Source organism: Bos grunniens, chromosome 18, assembly GCF_055505025.1.
Source record: "Bos grunniens cultivar Pamir isolate PY7600 chromosome 18, Bosgru_T2T1.0, whole genome shotgun sequence".
In the NCBI taxonomy this organism is placed as follows: domain Eukaryota; kingdom Metazoa; phylum Chordata; class Mammalia; order Artiodactyla; family Bovidae; genus Bos; species Bos grunniens.
In genome coordinates this window covers 50,034,815-50,050,123 of record NC_141182.1, presented here as the reverse complement: position 1 = coordinate 50,050,123, position 15,309 = coordinate 50,034,815, and the positions used below count along the sequence as shown (strand labels likewise).

The following is a 15,309-nucleotide window of genomic DNA, read 5'->3' as shown; positions in this document are numbered from 1 at the left end:
AACTGAACTGATCCTTGGCTCACTACAATATATTCTACTAATACAATGAAGTGAAAGTAATCTTTTTATGTCATGTTATTCCCCACCTAAAATCCTCTATCTCTATCCCAAATTAATTTCAACCACTCAGAGACAATGCAAAACTGTTCCCTAATGCTGACAAGAGCTAGGTTTTGCTTCTGGTATTACTTTCTACTTGTTTCTCTTTCTAAAGGAAATAAAACATACCAAAGAGGATATATCTCTTCTTGAGTCGGCTCTGAAGCTGCCCAGGCTGCCCAGGTTCAAATCCTGGACAGATGAGCAATCTTAGGGAAACTGCTAAAGCCTCTCTGCTCTCAGTTTCCTCCAGTTAAGATCACTTTTTACACTCACTCAGCCATCAGTTGTTGAAAGCCACCTCGAGTCTCTGTCTTTAGGCTTCTGTCGGAGGATGCTAAATTGAACTTTTCCCAGGACCTCCAGAATTGGTACTAGGTCCAAAGATGGGAAGAAAAGCAGCCAACTACCCCACTGCCTCAGTTCAAGATCACCACAATAGGAACCAGCCACCTACCCTGAAAACTCGACACAGGGCTAGCCTAACCTCTGTCATCTCCCCCAGAAAATGATGGAAAAAGGAAAAGAAGTGTCATCCTCTTTGGAGGGAAATGAAAGAGTAGAGTCCTCGGGAGAAGCTGGAACCTCCCTCACCGATGAAATTTTGAATCTGGTTTCAGCTGAAGTTTTCTTCCCCTCAAATACTTGTTAGGAAGAACAAAGTCTATGGAAGAGTTGAGAGAACAGTACAAGGAACTCCAGCATACCCTCTACCTTAGCAGGCATGCATCCTAAGTTGATTCAGTTAGTCTGACACTTGGTGACCTGATGGACTGTGGCCCGGCAGGCTCCTGTGTCCATAGGATTCTCTAGGCAAGAGTACTGGAGTGGGTTGCCATTTCCTTCTCCAGGGGATCTTCCCAACCCAGGGATGGAACTTCCGTCTCCTGCATCAGCAGGCAGGTTCTTTACCACTAGCGCCACCTGGGAAGCCCAAGAATAAGCAGTTGTTAACATTTCATACTGTTTCTCTTCTTACTCTGTATAGCCACACATACTCACACATATATGAACATTTGCTGAACCATACCGAGGCTTGGCTGCTAAATACTTCAGCATGTATCCTCTTAAGAATGAGGCCATTCTCTTACAGAGAGAAAGTAAAAGCTGATAGAACCATGATACTATTATCACACCTAAAAAATGGAAGCAATCATTTCATAAAATAATCTAGTGTTCAAGACTGTGTTTTAAAATGAATGAAAATGAGAGAAACAGGGACTTCCCTGGTGGTCCAGTGGTTAAGAATCTGCCTTCCAATGGAGATGACATGGACATAGGTTTGATCCCTGGTCGGTGAACTAAGATCCCACATGACCCAGGGTAACTTAACCCAGGGGCCACAATTAGAGAGTCTGAGCCCTGAAACTCCTGAAGCCCACACTCTAACATCAAGGGAAGCCCACACACCGAACTAGAGAAACCCTGCATGCTGCAATGAAGAAGCCACACGCCACAGCAAGGACCCAGCCCAGCCACAAACAGAAAATATGGGAAACATTAGACAATCTGGTAACACTGTCACTACGGTTCCCTATAACCTTTGTGTTAGTCACTAAGTCATGTCCGACTCTTTGTGACCCCATATTCTGTAGCCCACCAGGCCCCTCTGTCCATGGAATTCTCCCAGGCAAGAATACTGGAGTGGCTTGCCATTTTTCTTCTCCAGGAGATCTTCCCAATCCAAGGGCTGACCCAGGTCTCCTGTATTACAGGCAAATTATTTACCATCTGAGCCACCTATAGCCTTTATCTGGCAGGAAAAAGTAAACTAACATAGCAAAGGTGGAGGCAGTCACTAAAAAACAAAAGGAAATGCTAGTGTTTTTGATGCCGAGGAATTGAGATTTCTCAATAAAGTATTTCCATCTAGAATTGGGATTGGGAGAATGTGACCCACCTTGGGCACTGATTGTACCAAGGTGGGACTTAAGTTAGTACGAAAAGAAGCCAGACTGTAATTTCCAAAGAGGGCTGCAATGACGTTTCCCACCCCACAGATTTTTCTAGAACCTTGACACTCCTCCCATTGAGAAGTGGGGTTTGCCTGCCCTCTGAACCTGAGCAGGCTTGTGAGTTGCTTGTAACCAGTAGCACGTGCTGGAAGTGATGCCGCTTGATCCCCAAGGCTAGATCAGAAGAGGTGAGGCTGTTTCGGCCTCCTGGGGGAGACACTGACGTTGAAGACCAGAGCTGCCATTCAGGAAGTCTGACTGCTGGAGGCCATGCATGATTTGAGAAAGCCCAAACCGGCCCACGGGGAGAGACCACTTGGAGAAGCCCTGAGACTACAATGAAAGAGAGAGCTGCCCACCCACCTCCAGCTTTGTCACTGTCCCAGCTTCAGCCACCAACTAATTACATCCATATGGGATCCCAAGGCAGAACTGCCCAGCTGGACCCTTCCCAAAAATCTGATCACAGACATGGTGAGAGATAAAAGGCTGATTGTTGCTTTAAGCCAACCATGTTTTGGAGGGACTTGTTACCCAGCAATAGTAACAAGAAAGAGGGTGGAGTACAAAAATAAAGTTGCAGAGAATGGCAGCCTGGCGCGCTGAAAATAATCACCTAATGACAGTAACAGCAGCTAGCATGTAAGCGCTTTCTGTCTATGAGCACCGTTCTAAGTGTTCAGCTTAATGAACTCATTTAATCCTCACAGCAATCCTAGGTGAGTGTCATTATTATCTCTGTTTTACCAGAAACTGGGTAGAGAGGACAGTGGGGAATCGGATAAAAATGGAATTTGAACCTCGGTTGTGGCTTCAAATAAAAGGTGTTACCATTGAGGAACAGGTGACTTGGCTCTGCCAATCTGGGCATTTGGGTCCACCCCAGGCCACAGTGATTGGCTCTTGCACAGCATGTGACCTCAGCTGGCCAATCACAGTCAGCCTTATTACTTTGGGGGAGGGAACCTGAGATAAAGGTGCTTCCCTTTAGCTGGGGGATATGAATGAGGGTTCCTGTGGCCCAAAGCCTGCTCATGGCTCTCTTGGGAGATGCCCCTGGAAAAGGTCGGGTAGAGAGGTGAAAAGACATAGGGTCCTTGGTGACATTGCTGAACAGATGTGTCAATTTTAGCTCAAGTCAGGCAAGTGTGGAATTTCCAGTTACAAATTTCCTGTACCCTTTAAGCCATCTGAGTCAGCTTTTCTGTTCTACTATCCAAGATTAATAAAAACATTTAACAACCAGTAATTTGGGCACTGAGCGATCAGGATGCTTCAATGTTGTGCCTCATAGTAAGGCTTTTTTTCCCCCCCTGCATTGTGGGAGGTCTGGGAAGTGGGGGAAGTTGGAGAGGTCATAGTAAGGGAAACATGCAGGTCTTGGGGCAGCACGATTTACCAACCAGTACAGAAATAATCTAGTATCTCAACAGTCAACATAGCAGGATAGCTCGTCCAAACTGTGAAAATTAATAAACAGGAGTCTCACTTAAAATGAAGTTGAAGGGCTTCCCTGGTGGTGAAATGGATGAGATCCACCTGCCAATGCAGGAGACAGGGTTCCATCCCTGGTCTGAGAAACCTCCACGTGCTGCAGAGCAGCTAAGCCCTGTGAGCCACAACTACTGAAGCCTGAGAGACTATGTTTGGTAAGGAAGAGTAGCCCTCCACTTGCCGCAACTGCAGAAAGCCTGGGAAAAGCAACAAAGATCCCGTGCTGCCAAAAATAAAATTTATTTATTAATTAAAAATATGAAGTGGAGAGGCCGTAAGGGGGAGCTGTTATGCTCTGCCTCTCTGGGGCAATTATAGACTGAACAGGAAGAGATGTAACTTTGTATTTCCATCCGGAAGAAGGTTACTGCTTTACTACCCAGTAGGAGGAAGGAACGGAAAAAGCAATGGCACCCCACTCCAGTACTCTTGCCTGGAAAATCCCATGGACAGAGGAGCCTGGAGGGCTGCAGTCCATGGGGTCGCTGAGGGTCGGACAGGACTGAGCGACTTCACTTTCACTTTTCACTTTCATGCATTGGAGAAGGAAATGGCAACCCACTCCAGCGTTCTTGCCTGGAGAATCCCAGGGACGGGGGAGCCTAGTGGGCTGCCGTCTATGGGGTCGCACAGAGTCGGAGACGACTGAAGTGACTTAGCAGCAGCAGGAGGAAGAGTTTCTTCTTGCCTGGCAACTCCATGGCCAATGAGAGAAAGTTACAGCTCAGCCAATGAAAAGCCACTAAACTTCAAGCTCCCAAGTTTCCTCCAATGGACTTCCTCCAAGAGCTCCGCCCAACCCTCCCCTCTATAAAAGAATGTTCTTCTGCTTTGTTCTCGCCACTTGCTTGTGCTTCTCTGTAGAGTGCGTATCCCAAATTATAATTTCCTGTTGTTCCCAAGTAAACCCAGTTTTGCTGGTAAAATACCTGGCTTATTGTTTCAGGCCAACAAAACAATATTGGCTTTACTTGCTGGCTGACACAACCCTCTTCTGACATGAGCTGGTGTGAATGAATTTCTGTTTCCTGCAACTGGGGGGAAAAATACATCCTCTTATGAACTCGAGTCATGAATCAAACCTTTAGGAAATAACAAATAGCAGTGAAATCTCACTTTAACCGTATGAGGTCATTTCAGCTTCGGGTCAGGCAGAAACACTATGGAGATTTTGCCAAGGGATCCGCACCCTTTGGCCCAGCAATTCCACCTCTGGGACGCACAAGGCTGTGCATCGAGGCATTATTTATAATGGGAGGAAATTGGAAACAGCTTCAATGTCTGGCAACACTGCCCCGTTGAGTAAACACCATACAAACATTAGAGATTGTGTTTACACAAAGATGTTTTAACAAGGGAACAGCTTACGTTTTAAGAAGGGAAAAAGCAGGACTGTATAAACAATTTGCTCACATAGTTATGTAAAACACACACACACACCACTTTTAAAGCCTGAGTAAAATAGAAAACGCTGAAAGGAAATACATCAAAATCTTAATTACAATAGTGATGTGGGATTGGGAAAGTACTGTCTTTTTCTAATTTTCTCTATTTTCCAAATTGTGCTTAACCAACAATGAACTCTTCTTTTTAATTTTATTTTCAAAAATTTTAACTTAGGTCGTGAACATTTCCAAACCGATACCAAAAGCAGAGAGACAATAAAGCCACATAGGCCCATCAACCAACTTCAAGAAATATCAACATTTTGCCATTTCATCTTCTTTCCCCTCTGTTTGGGACTATTAAAAAAAAATACAAGTGATGGACATGCTTATTCTTAAATACCACAATGAACCTCAAAATAAAGAAGGGGTGCATATTTTTATATAACTACAATGCCTTATCAGAGCTAACAAAATTTAAAATATCACCTCTTGTGCGTGCTAAGTCACTTCAGCAGTGTCTGACTCTTTGTGACCCTATGGACCATAGCCCTCCAGGTTTCTCTGTCTATAGGATTCTCCAGTCAAGAATACTGGAATAAGTTGTCATGCCCTCCTCTAGGGGATCTTCCTGACCCAGGGATCAAACCTGCTTCTCCTGTGGCTTCTGCATCACAGGTGAATTCTTTACCACGGAGACAACGGAAAAGGGCCTGTCATCTCCCAATTATTTCTTATTCAAGTTTTCCCCCCATTGTTCCCAAAACATCGTTTTACAGTTGTTCTGTTTGAATTGGGATCTAGACAAGGTACATTTACTTTTTCTAAATATTCTAGCTTACAAACAATACAAGTCATCAATGGCTGGATATCTGTGTGTATTCCGTTTTGACAAATGCGTAGAATTGTATAACCACCACCGCAAGCAGGATTCATGGCAGTTCTGTCACTCCAAAAATTCCCTCAGGCTTTGTAATCAAACATGTTTGCTTTTTATCTTTCTGTATTTTTTTTTCTAATGGAGAAACAGCAGCAATCGGCGGTGGTCGAAGCCCTGAAGTTATGATTTCAAAGCACAAGGTTAAGTAGGAGACCAGAGCGCCAGTCCTGCTCTAAGGCTTGGGGTCGTCCTCTTTTGGAGCCTCAGTTTTCCCATCTGTAAGATGGGTGCAGTGAGGACCCAGGTTGTAAGGAAGGGCTCCCTTCTTTACAATTATAAGGAAGCGCTCAATGATGGCAGCGGTTAGCCTGACTTGCCCTTCCTTCTTTATTCACAGCCCCACAGGTTGAGCCATCTCCTAATGTGGGGACCAGGTCTGCCCAGAGTGGCCACGCCCTCCTTTTACCCTCTCCTCCCTTGCAACCAACATGACATTGTGTTCTGTGGTTTTTACTTTCAATGGCACTGGAATTCACCACCTCTTCCAGCCCAGAGTCCCCAAGGCCTGTCACATCTGGGGTCCCTGCCTGACCTCCTGTCTTCCCTTAAGTCATCTGGGCCCCCTCAGCACCCCACCCCCAGCCCCCAGCTTCCTAAATGTCACCACACCCTCTGGCATGCCGCTTGGCTATCACAGAGACCGGCCAAGCACTTCCATTCGCTATACAAGATAATTTCCCATAATAATCGGGAAATGAAATGAATAATATTAATGGCCAGAAAAGAAATATGAAGGCTGAACTATTCTTGAACCTCATCTATATAAAATCCTGCCAGTAAAAAAGAATTTAAAAATAAATTTTACAGTACAAAAAAGAAAATAAAAAGCCCTGCTATTTATTCAAAGTTTATTGAAAGATTTAGAGTTGGAACGTGGTTCCATTGGTTACAGTCTGATGTAATAAAAGTTTATGTAAATAGTTGTGAGTTTTTTTCTTCTTGAGGAGAGAGAGATTGTGAAGGAGGAAGGGAGACAGGGAGGGAGACAGAGAATAAGAGACACGGAAAGAGAGAGAGAGAGAGTGCAAGCAAGAAGGTTGTATTTCCAGTGACTACTTAGCAGGAAGGGTCAGTGCTGAGTCTCACCTCCCAGACACTGGCCCTGAGCACTTGGGGGGCTCCCTGCAAAGTGTCCCCCCATCAGTACTCAGGGAAAGGGCATCTCAGGAGCATTAACTTCCCGCTGCCTGGGTGGGAACCCAGAAATCCCATCCCTCTTCCCTTCCCCCACCCCCAAGACCTCCCCGATACACTGCCTCCCCGCTAGCTGCCAGAGTGGGAAGATGTGCTTAGTAAACTGGGGAAAGTAACTGGGGTGGAGGGGCTGGGTGTGTGGCTATAAAAGCATATTGTGTAGGGAGAGCAGGGCCCTGAGGGCTGGAAATGTCTTGTTTCTTAAGCTGAGTGGTGGGAATATGGAGGGTTCATTGCATTTTGCATTCTTTTGTTTTGTTTCTTGAAGTTGTTTATTGAAGTTGTCGCACTTGCAAAGCAGGACAGACCATCAGTGTTCAGTGGAGTGAATTTTCACCAACTGAACACACCTCTGTCACCAGCTCTCCAACCAAGGTGGGCTCCTTTCAGTCCATCTGCCCTCCCATCAGAGTCGCCCTCATTCTGACTTCGTGACATGGACTGGTTTTTCCTGTGTTGAAGTTGATGTAAATGGAATCAGAAAATGCATTATCTCAAATGTCTGCCTTTTTCCACTCAACACAATGTGGGACTCATTCTTGTAATCATGTGTAGTTATAGGTTATTCTGGTAGATCCTGCTGTGTGGCTGTACGCAGTTTATTTATCTGGTCTCTGTTGGTGAGGGAGTGAGCCAAGTGGAAAGAGTCCTCGGGGCAGAAGGAACAGCCAGTGCAAAGGTCCTGAGGCGAGAACACATCTGGTTTCTTAGAGACAGAAACAAGGAGATCCATGTGCCTGGAGAAGAATAAGCAGGGAGGGGAAGGAGGTGTGGAATGAAACCAGAAGCAGATGGTGCAGTGTCCCATGGGCTGCAGTGGGGGCCCCAGCTTTTACGAGTGAGATGGAGCAGGGGAGGGACTGGATCTGACTTGGGTGTTTAGAGTCCTTCTAGCTCAGCGGTTCCCAATCTTTCTGGCACCAGGGACGGGTTTCATGCAAGACGATTTTTTCCACGGATGGGGTGGGGATGGTTTCGGGATGATTCAAGTGCATTACGTTTATTGTGTACTTTATTTCTATTATTATTACATCAGCTCCATCTCAGATCATCAGGCATTAGATCCTAGAGGTTGGGGACCCCTGCTCTATCTGCTTGAGAAAGGGACTCAGGGACAGGGGTGGGAGCAGGAAGTCTGGGTAGGAGGGCGGTACACAGGTGGGAGCAGTGACGTTATCCAGAAGCATTTAGACCCAGAATACACTTTTTCTCTGTTATTAGTGTTGTATTTCATTCACTCCTACCATCTTACTTTGTGGTTTTTAAAAAATATTTATTTATTTAGCTGTGCCAGGTCGCGTGGAGAAGGCAATGGCACCCCACTCCAGTACTCTTGCCTGGAAAATCTCATGGACGGAGGAGCCTGGAAGGCTGCAGTCCATGGGGTCACTGAGGGTCGGACACGACTGAGCGACTTCTCTTTCACTTTTCACTTTCATGCATTGGAGAAGGAAATGGCAACCCACTCCAGTGTTCTTGCCTGGAGAATCCCAGGGACGGGGGAGCCTGGTGGGCTGCCGTCTATGGGGTCGCACAGAGTCGGACACGACTGAAGTGACTTAGCAGCCAGGTCATGTGTGTGTGTGCGTGTGTGTGCTCAGTCGCTCAGTTGTGTCCAACCTCTTCACAACCCTTTGGGCTGTAGCCCACCACGCTCCTCTGTCCGTGGAATTTTCCAGGCAAGAATACTGGAGTGGGTTGCTATTTCCTACTCCAGGGGATCTTCCAGACCTAGGGACTGAAACAGCATCTTCTGAATCTCCTGCAATGGCAGGCAGATTCATTACCACTAGCACCACCTGGAAAGCCCGAGTCAGGTCTTAGTGGGATCTAGTCCCCTAAACAGGGATTAAACTGGAGCCCCTTGCATTGGGAGCTCAGAGTCTTAACCACCAGATCACCAGGGAAGTCCCATTACTTTGTGGTTTTACTGTCCTCATTTTTTTTTTTTTTCCTATGCTTCCTGCCACCCTTGCTCTTATTAAGACTTCTTTGAAGTGATTGTGGTTTTTGTTTACTATGTCATATTTTCTTACTCTTCCTTTTCCCTGTACTAATTTGGAATCTAGGTACCACTTCTATTCTTTTAGCAGTAATCCTTGAAACTTTACTATACACACTGTAAAGAAAATCAGATCTGAAGTTTAATTAAAAGTTTAATCTTCAGACCAAATACTACCTGGAATGTAGAGCATTTTATCTTTATCTCCCCACTTATACTGATATTGTTGTCCAGAATTTTAGATCTCTCACTTCTCAAAACATGTTTTTAATTTTTTTTTTAGATAAATTCACATTTACCAAAAAAAGTTGCCAGACTAAGAACAGTATAAAGAACACTCATATACTTTTTACTCAGGTTCACCTCTTGATAATATTTTTACTCTCTTTTAAAAATACTTGTATTTATTTATTTTCCAGCTGCACTGGGATCTTCTTGCTGCATGGGCTTTTCTCTAGCTGTAGTGAGCAGAGGTTACTCTGTTGCATTGTGTGGCTTCTCTCGATGCAGAGCGCTGGGTCTAGGGCAGCAGGCTGCGTACTTGTGGCACATGGGCTCAGGAGTTTCAGTCTCCTTGCTCTAGAGCACAGGATCAGTAGCTGTGGTGCTCGGGCTTAGCTGCTCCAGGGAATATGCAATCTTCTCCAACCAGGGATCGTTGGCAGGCAGATTCTTTACCACTAAACCACCAGGGAAACCCCATTTTTACCCTCTTTAACATTTGCTCTGTTAGGTGGGTGGGGGGGAGTTGTATAATTTGAAGTTAAGATACACCATAGCCTTTCACTCCTAAATAATTCAGTGTGCATTTCCTAAGAATATCAATATTCTCTTACATAACCACAGTACAATGACTAACTTTCATAAATTTAACATTAATATGCAAAAGTTTCCTGCTCTACTATTTGTATTCCAATTTTGTCATTGACCCAATAATGTTCTAATTTATATCAAGAACCTAACTTTTCTTCCAGTACAGGACAGGAAGATATATTGTACGACACAGGGAATACAGTCAATATTTTATAATAACGATAAGTGAATTGTGAATCACTATTGTACACCTGTAACATATAATATTGTACATAACTACACTTCAATTAGGAGCTTCCCCAGTGGCTCAGCAGTAAAGAATCTGCCTGGAACGCAGGAAACGCAGGAGAAAGCGGTTCAATCCCTGGGTCGGGAAGATTCCCTGCAGAAGGACTTGGAAACCCACTCAGTGTTCTTGCCTGGGAAATCCCAGTGACAGAGGAACCTGAAGGGCTAGTCTATAGGGTCGCAAAGAGTCAGACACGACTGACGCGACTTAGCAAGCATGCACATACTTCAGTTAAAAAATACAGGACGGAAGATCTTTTAGGGGTAGACCTGACAGAATTTGCTTACAGATTTGATGTAGGATATGAAGGAAAATGTCCAATTCCTGAAATATTCTGGGGATTCACTGGACCCAGAGGCACATATGTCAGGAACAGTGTCTCTATTCATCTCCCAGCCTTGCTTTTGCCTGTGTTGGCTTCACTTTGAGACTAGGTTTTCCCTCAGGGAAGTCCCCAACGCTCCACGCTCGTGCCCTTCCCGCACAGCAAGTGTAGGAGGCCCCTCCCCGACAATCCCGCAATACTCCGAGGACTGACTCTCATTGGTCCGACTTCAGGGCCACCCCCATTCCTGAACCAATTGCAAAGGCTAAGGGGAGGGATTCACTCATTGGCCTGGCCTGGAGTCTTCCAGTGGGGTCAGCTTTATGGACTCAAAGTGAAAAAGGTAATTCTCCCAAAGAGAGAGAATGAGCAACAGGCATACAAAACAACACCCGGTAAGGACCTGCATTCCAGTGGTTCTCAGAGTCTGGTCCCCAGATCAGCAGCAGCCCCTGGGAACTTATTTGAAATCCAAATTCTAGGTCCCTTTTCCAGACTTACTGGGAGTGGAACCCAGGATTCTGCCTTTTAACAAGCCCTTTAGGTGATTCTGGTGTCCTAGTTTTAAGATCGAAGCTAAGTCGTTACAACAAAGAGACTTCAAAATTTGTTGTTGTTCAGTTGCTAAGTTGTATCCGACTCTTTGTGACCACATGAACTGCAGCATGCCAAGCTTCCCTGTCCTTCACTATCTCCCTGAGTTTGCTCAAACTCATGTCCATTGAGTCGGTTATGCCATCCAACCATCTCATCCTCTGTCGTCCCCTTCTCCACCTTCCCTCAATCTTCCCAGCATCAGGGTCTTTTCCAATAAGTCAGCTCTTTGCTTCAGGTGGCCAAAGTATTGGAGTTTCAGCTTCACCACCAGTCCTTCCAATGAATATTCAGGGTTGATTGCCTTTAGGATTGACTGGTTTCATCTTCTTGCAGTCCAAGAGTCTTCTTCAGCACCACAGTTCGAAAGCATCAATTCTTTGGCACTCAGCCTTCTTTATGGTCCAACTCTCACATTCGAAATGACTACTGGAAAAACCATAGCTAAGAAGTTTATTCTCATTGAATACCCACAGATTAAATAATCCAAGTTAGCAACATGGTGATTCCGGAACCCAGGTTCTTTCCACTCTGACACACAGCTGTTCTGTGGAATTAATTGGAAGCAATCCCCAACCATCCTATTACTTCAGGATTATTTTTGAACAGTTCAGAAAAATGGCCTCTGGAGACAAGCTGCCTAGGTTCAACCCAGACTCTGCCACTTAGTAGCTGTGTGATCTTGGACAAGTAGTTTCCTTACCTCTCTGTGCTTCAAATGAGGAAAATGGAGATGGTAACAGAACCCATTTCACAGGGCTGATGTGAGGATTAAATGAGGTGATATGTTTAAAGCAGCATAGTGCCAGGTACGTAGGATGCACTATCTATGTATTAGCTATGATGATGATGGTGATGGTGGTGATGAAGAAGGAAATGACATTGACGACGGCGACGAGGATGACTCTAGCCAGCAGACCAAAGGTTGAAAAGGAGCAGTCGATGCTAGCTATTCAGTTCAGTTCAGTTCAGTCGCTCAGTCGTGTCCAACTTTCTGCGACCCCATGAATTGCAGCACACCAGGCCTCCCTGTCCATCACCAACTCCCGGAGTTCACTCAGACTCACGTCCATCGAGTCAATGATTCCATCCAGCCGTCTCATCCTCTGTCGTCCCCTTCTCCTCACAGCCTTGTCTAACTCAATGAAACTAAGCCATGCCCGTGGGGCCACCTAAGATGGACGGGTCATGATGGAGAGGTCTGACAGAATGTGGTCCACTGGAGAAGGGAATGGCAAACCACCTCAGTATTCTTGCCTTGAGAACCCCATGAACAGTATGAAAAGGCAAAATGATAGGATACTGAAAGAGGAACTCCCCAGGTCAGTAGGTGCCCAATATGCTACTGGAGATCAGTGGAGAAATAACTCCAGAAAGAATGAAGAGATGGAGCCAAAGCAAAAACAATACCCAGCTGTGGATGTGACTGGTGATAGAAGCAAGGTCTGATGCTGTAAAGAGCAATATTGCATAGGAGCCTGGAATGTCAGGTCCATGAATCAAGGCAAATTGGAAGTGGTCAAACAAGAGATGGCAAGAGTGAATGTCGACATTCTACGAATCAGCGAACTGAAATGGACTGGAATGGGTGAATTTAACTCGGATGACCATTATATCTACTACTGTGGGCAGGAATCCCTCAGAAGAAATGGAGTGGCCATCATGGTCAACAAAAGAGTCTGAAATGCAGTACTTGGATGCAATCTGAAAAATGACAGAATGATCTCTGTTCATTTCCAAGGCAAACCATTCAATATTACAGTAATCCAAGTCTATGCCCAACCAGTAACGCTGAAGAAGCTGAAGTTGAACAGTTCTATGAAGACCTACAAGACCTTTTAGAACTAACACCCAAAAAAGATGTCCTTTTCATTATAGGGGACTGGAATGCAAAAGTGGGAAGTCAAGAAACACCTGGAGTAACAGGCAAATTTGGCCTTGGAATACGGAATGAAGCAGGGCAAAGACTAATAGAGTTTTGCCACGAAAATGCACTGGTCATAGCAAACACCCTCTTCCAACAACACAAGAGAAGACTCTATACATGGACATCACCAGATGATCAACACCGAAATCAGATTGATTATATTCTTTGCAGCCAAAGATGGAGAAGCTCTATACAGTCAACAAAAACAAGACCAGGAGCTGACTGTGGCTCAGATCATGAACTCCTTATTGCCAAATTCAGACTGAAATTGAAGATGCTAGCTGATGACTGTGTAAATTCTGAATAAGCATTGGCCACTAGGGGGCGAGGGTAGTTTGGGACGCGCTTGCTCGGTGACCGTCAGGGGGCGCTGCGGCGCTTGTCTGGCGAGAGGGGACATCCTAGGTTATATCCCTCTGGACATTCCGGAGGAGAACGCGCTGGTCTCTGCACGTGCCAAGGGCCCCCCAGCGCCAGAACTAAAGGTTAGTGTGAAGGATGTAGGCGGGAAAAGAAATAGATGTTCGGCACACCCTCTCGTCTCGGCGGTGGATGAGAGGGATATTTGGGTCTCTCAAAACCCCACCCCACACCCAGGATGCTGAAATTTCATCCCAAAGTTTTCCAGCACTGTTGGCCACCCCCGGCCCTGTTCTTGGGACATTTAGATAGCAAGGCGGTCGTGGCAGGGGTTGGGGGTCATCGGATAATTATGGGCTGCCTAGGCACAGGCGCTTGAAGGAATGATAGTATTTGGGAATTGCCCACAGCATTTGTGTGTTTTTTCTTCTGTAAATGTCCAGAGCGTTCAACAGATTCTCAAAGGGATCTTTGAACAGAGACTGTTCAGAACTCTATCTCTTCCTCCAGGAAGCCTTCCCTGATGTCCTCTCAGACTAGGTCAGGTGCCTCCTCCCCTGGGAACCTACAGCCTCTAATCTTCCTTATCCCAGCCCTGACCCCTCTCCTGTGACTCTCCCATCCCAGTACAAATGATCATGTCTGATGATGCATTGTCTTTGTCTCTGACAGGAGCTCAGTGAAGGCAGAGACCAGGGATTGCTTGGGCACTGAAAGTGTCACCAGCATTGTTCAAACCAGCACTGTCCAACACAAGGAGTGACGTACAAAAGAAAGGGGAGGGACTTCTCTGGTGATCCAGTGGTTAAGAATCTGCTTTGCAGTGCAGGGGACATTGGTTTGATCTCTGGTCCAGGAAGATCCCACAGGCCTCAGGGCAACTAAGCCCATGGGCCACAGCTACTGAAGCCCACGTGCCTAGAGCCTGTGCTCCGAAACAAGAGAAGCCACCACAGTGAGAAGCCCACTCTCGCTGCAACTAAAGAAGGCCTCTGAGCAGCAACGAAGACCCAACACAGCCAATAAATAAATAAATATTTTAAATAAATTTTTTTAAAAGAAAGGAGAGGACATTTAAAAGATATTGCCTTCCTGACCTGTAGCCTTTGCAGAAGCTGTTCGCTCCATCTGGAACACCCTCCTGCACTGCTTGGTCTGGCTCATTTCCCCATATTGTTCAGGTCTTAGCTCAGACGTCTTCTCCAAGGAACCTCCCTAGCTCCTACCTCCTCCTGCTGCTGCTGCTGCTAAGTCGCTTCAGTCGTGTCCGACTCTGTGCGACCCCATAGACAGCAGCCCACCAGGCTCCTCTGTCCCTGGGATTCTCCAGGCAAGAACACTGGAGTGGGTTGCCATTTCCTTCTCCAATGCATGAAAGGGAAAAGTGAAAGTGAAGTCGCTCAGTCCTGTCCGACCCTCAGCGACCCCATGGACTTCAGCCCTCCAGGCTCCTCCGTCCATGGGATTTTCCAGGCAAGAGTACTGGAGTGGGGTGCCATTGCCTTCTCCAGCTCATACCTCCTAGGGCTGGGCTAAAGTTTGTGTTCTCAACACTCGTTTTTACAAAGTAGGTATTATATAGAACATATTTGTTGAATGAATGAATGACAGGTCAATGTCTGGGCTAGGTTCCCTGTGTCAACTGACAGGTCAGTTCTTGACTCCCTCTGTGGAGTTTTCTTTTTAACTGCTTTATTGAACTGCATACCATGCAACTCACCCATTTAAAGGATACAATTCAGGGCTTCCCTGGGGGCTCAGTGGTAAAGAATCTGTGCGCCAATGCAGGAGACACAGGTTCAATCCCTGGTCTGGGAAGATCCCACATGCCTCAGAGCAACTAAGCCCACGCGCCACCACTACTGAGGCCCTGAAGCCCTCTTGCCTAGAGCCTGTGCTTGGTAACAAGAAAAGCTGCTGCAGTGAGAAGCC

At 46.0% G+C, this 15,309-nt stretch overlaps 1 long non-coding RNA gene across 1 annotated transcript; it reads left to right on the top strand.

Annotated features, from left to right (window-relative positions):
- Positions 1 to 2,646: 2,646 nt before the first annotated feature.
- On the top strand, positions 2,647 to 14,425 carry LOC147353866 (uncharacterized). The gene is made up of 2 exons (XR_015146011.1): positions 2,647 to 2,773; positions 14,050 to 14,425. It is a non-coding gene; the product is annotated as an uncharacterized LOC147353866 (long non-coding RNA).
- The last annotated feature ends 884 nt before the right edge of the window (positions 14,426 to 15,309 follow it).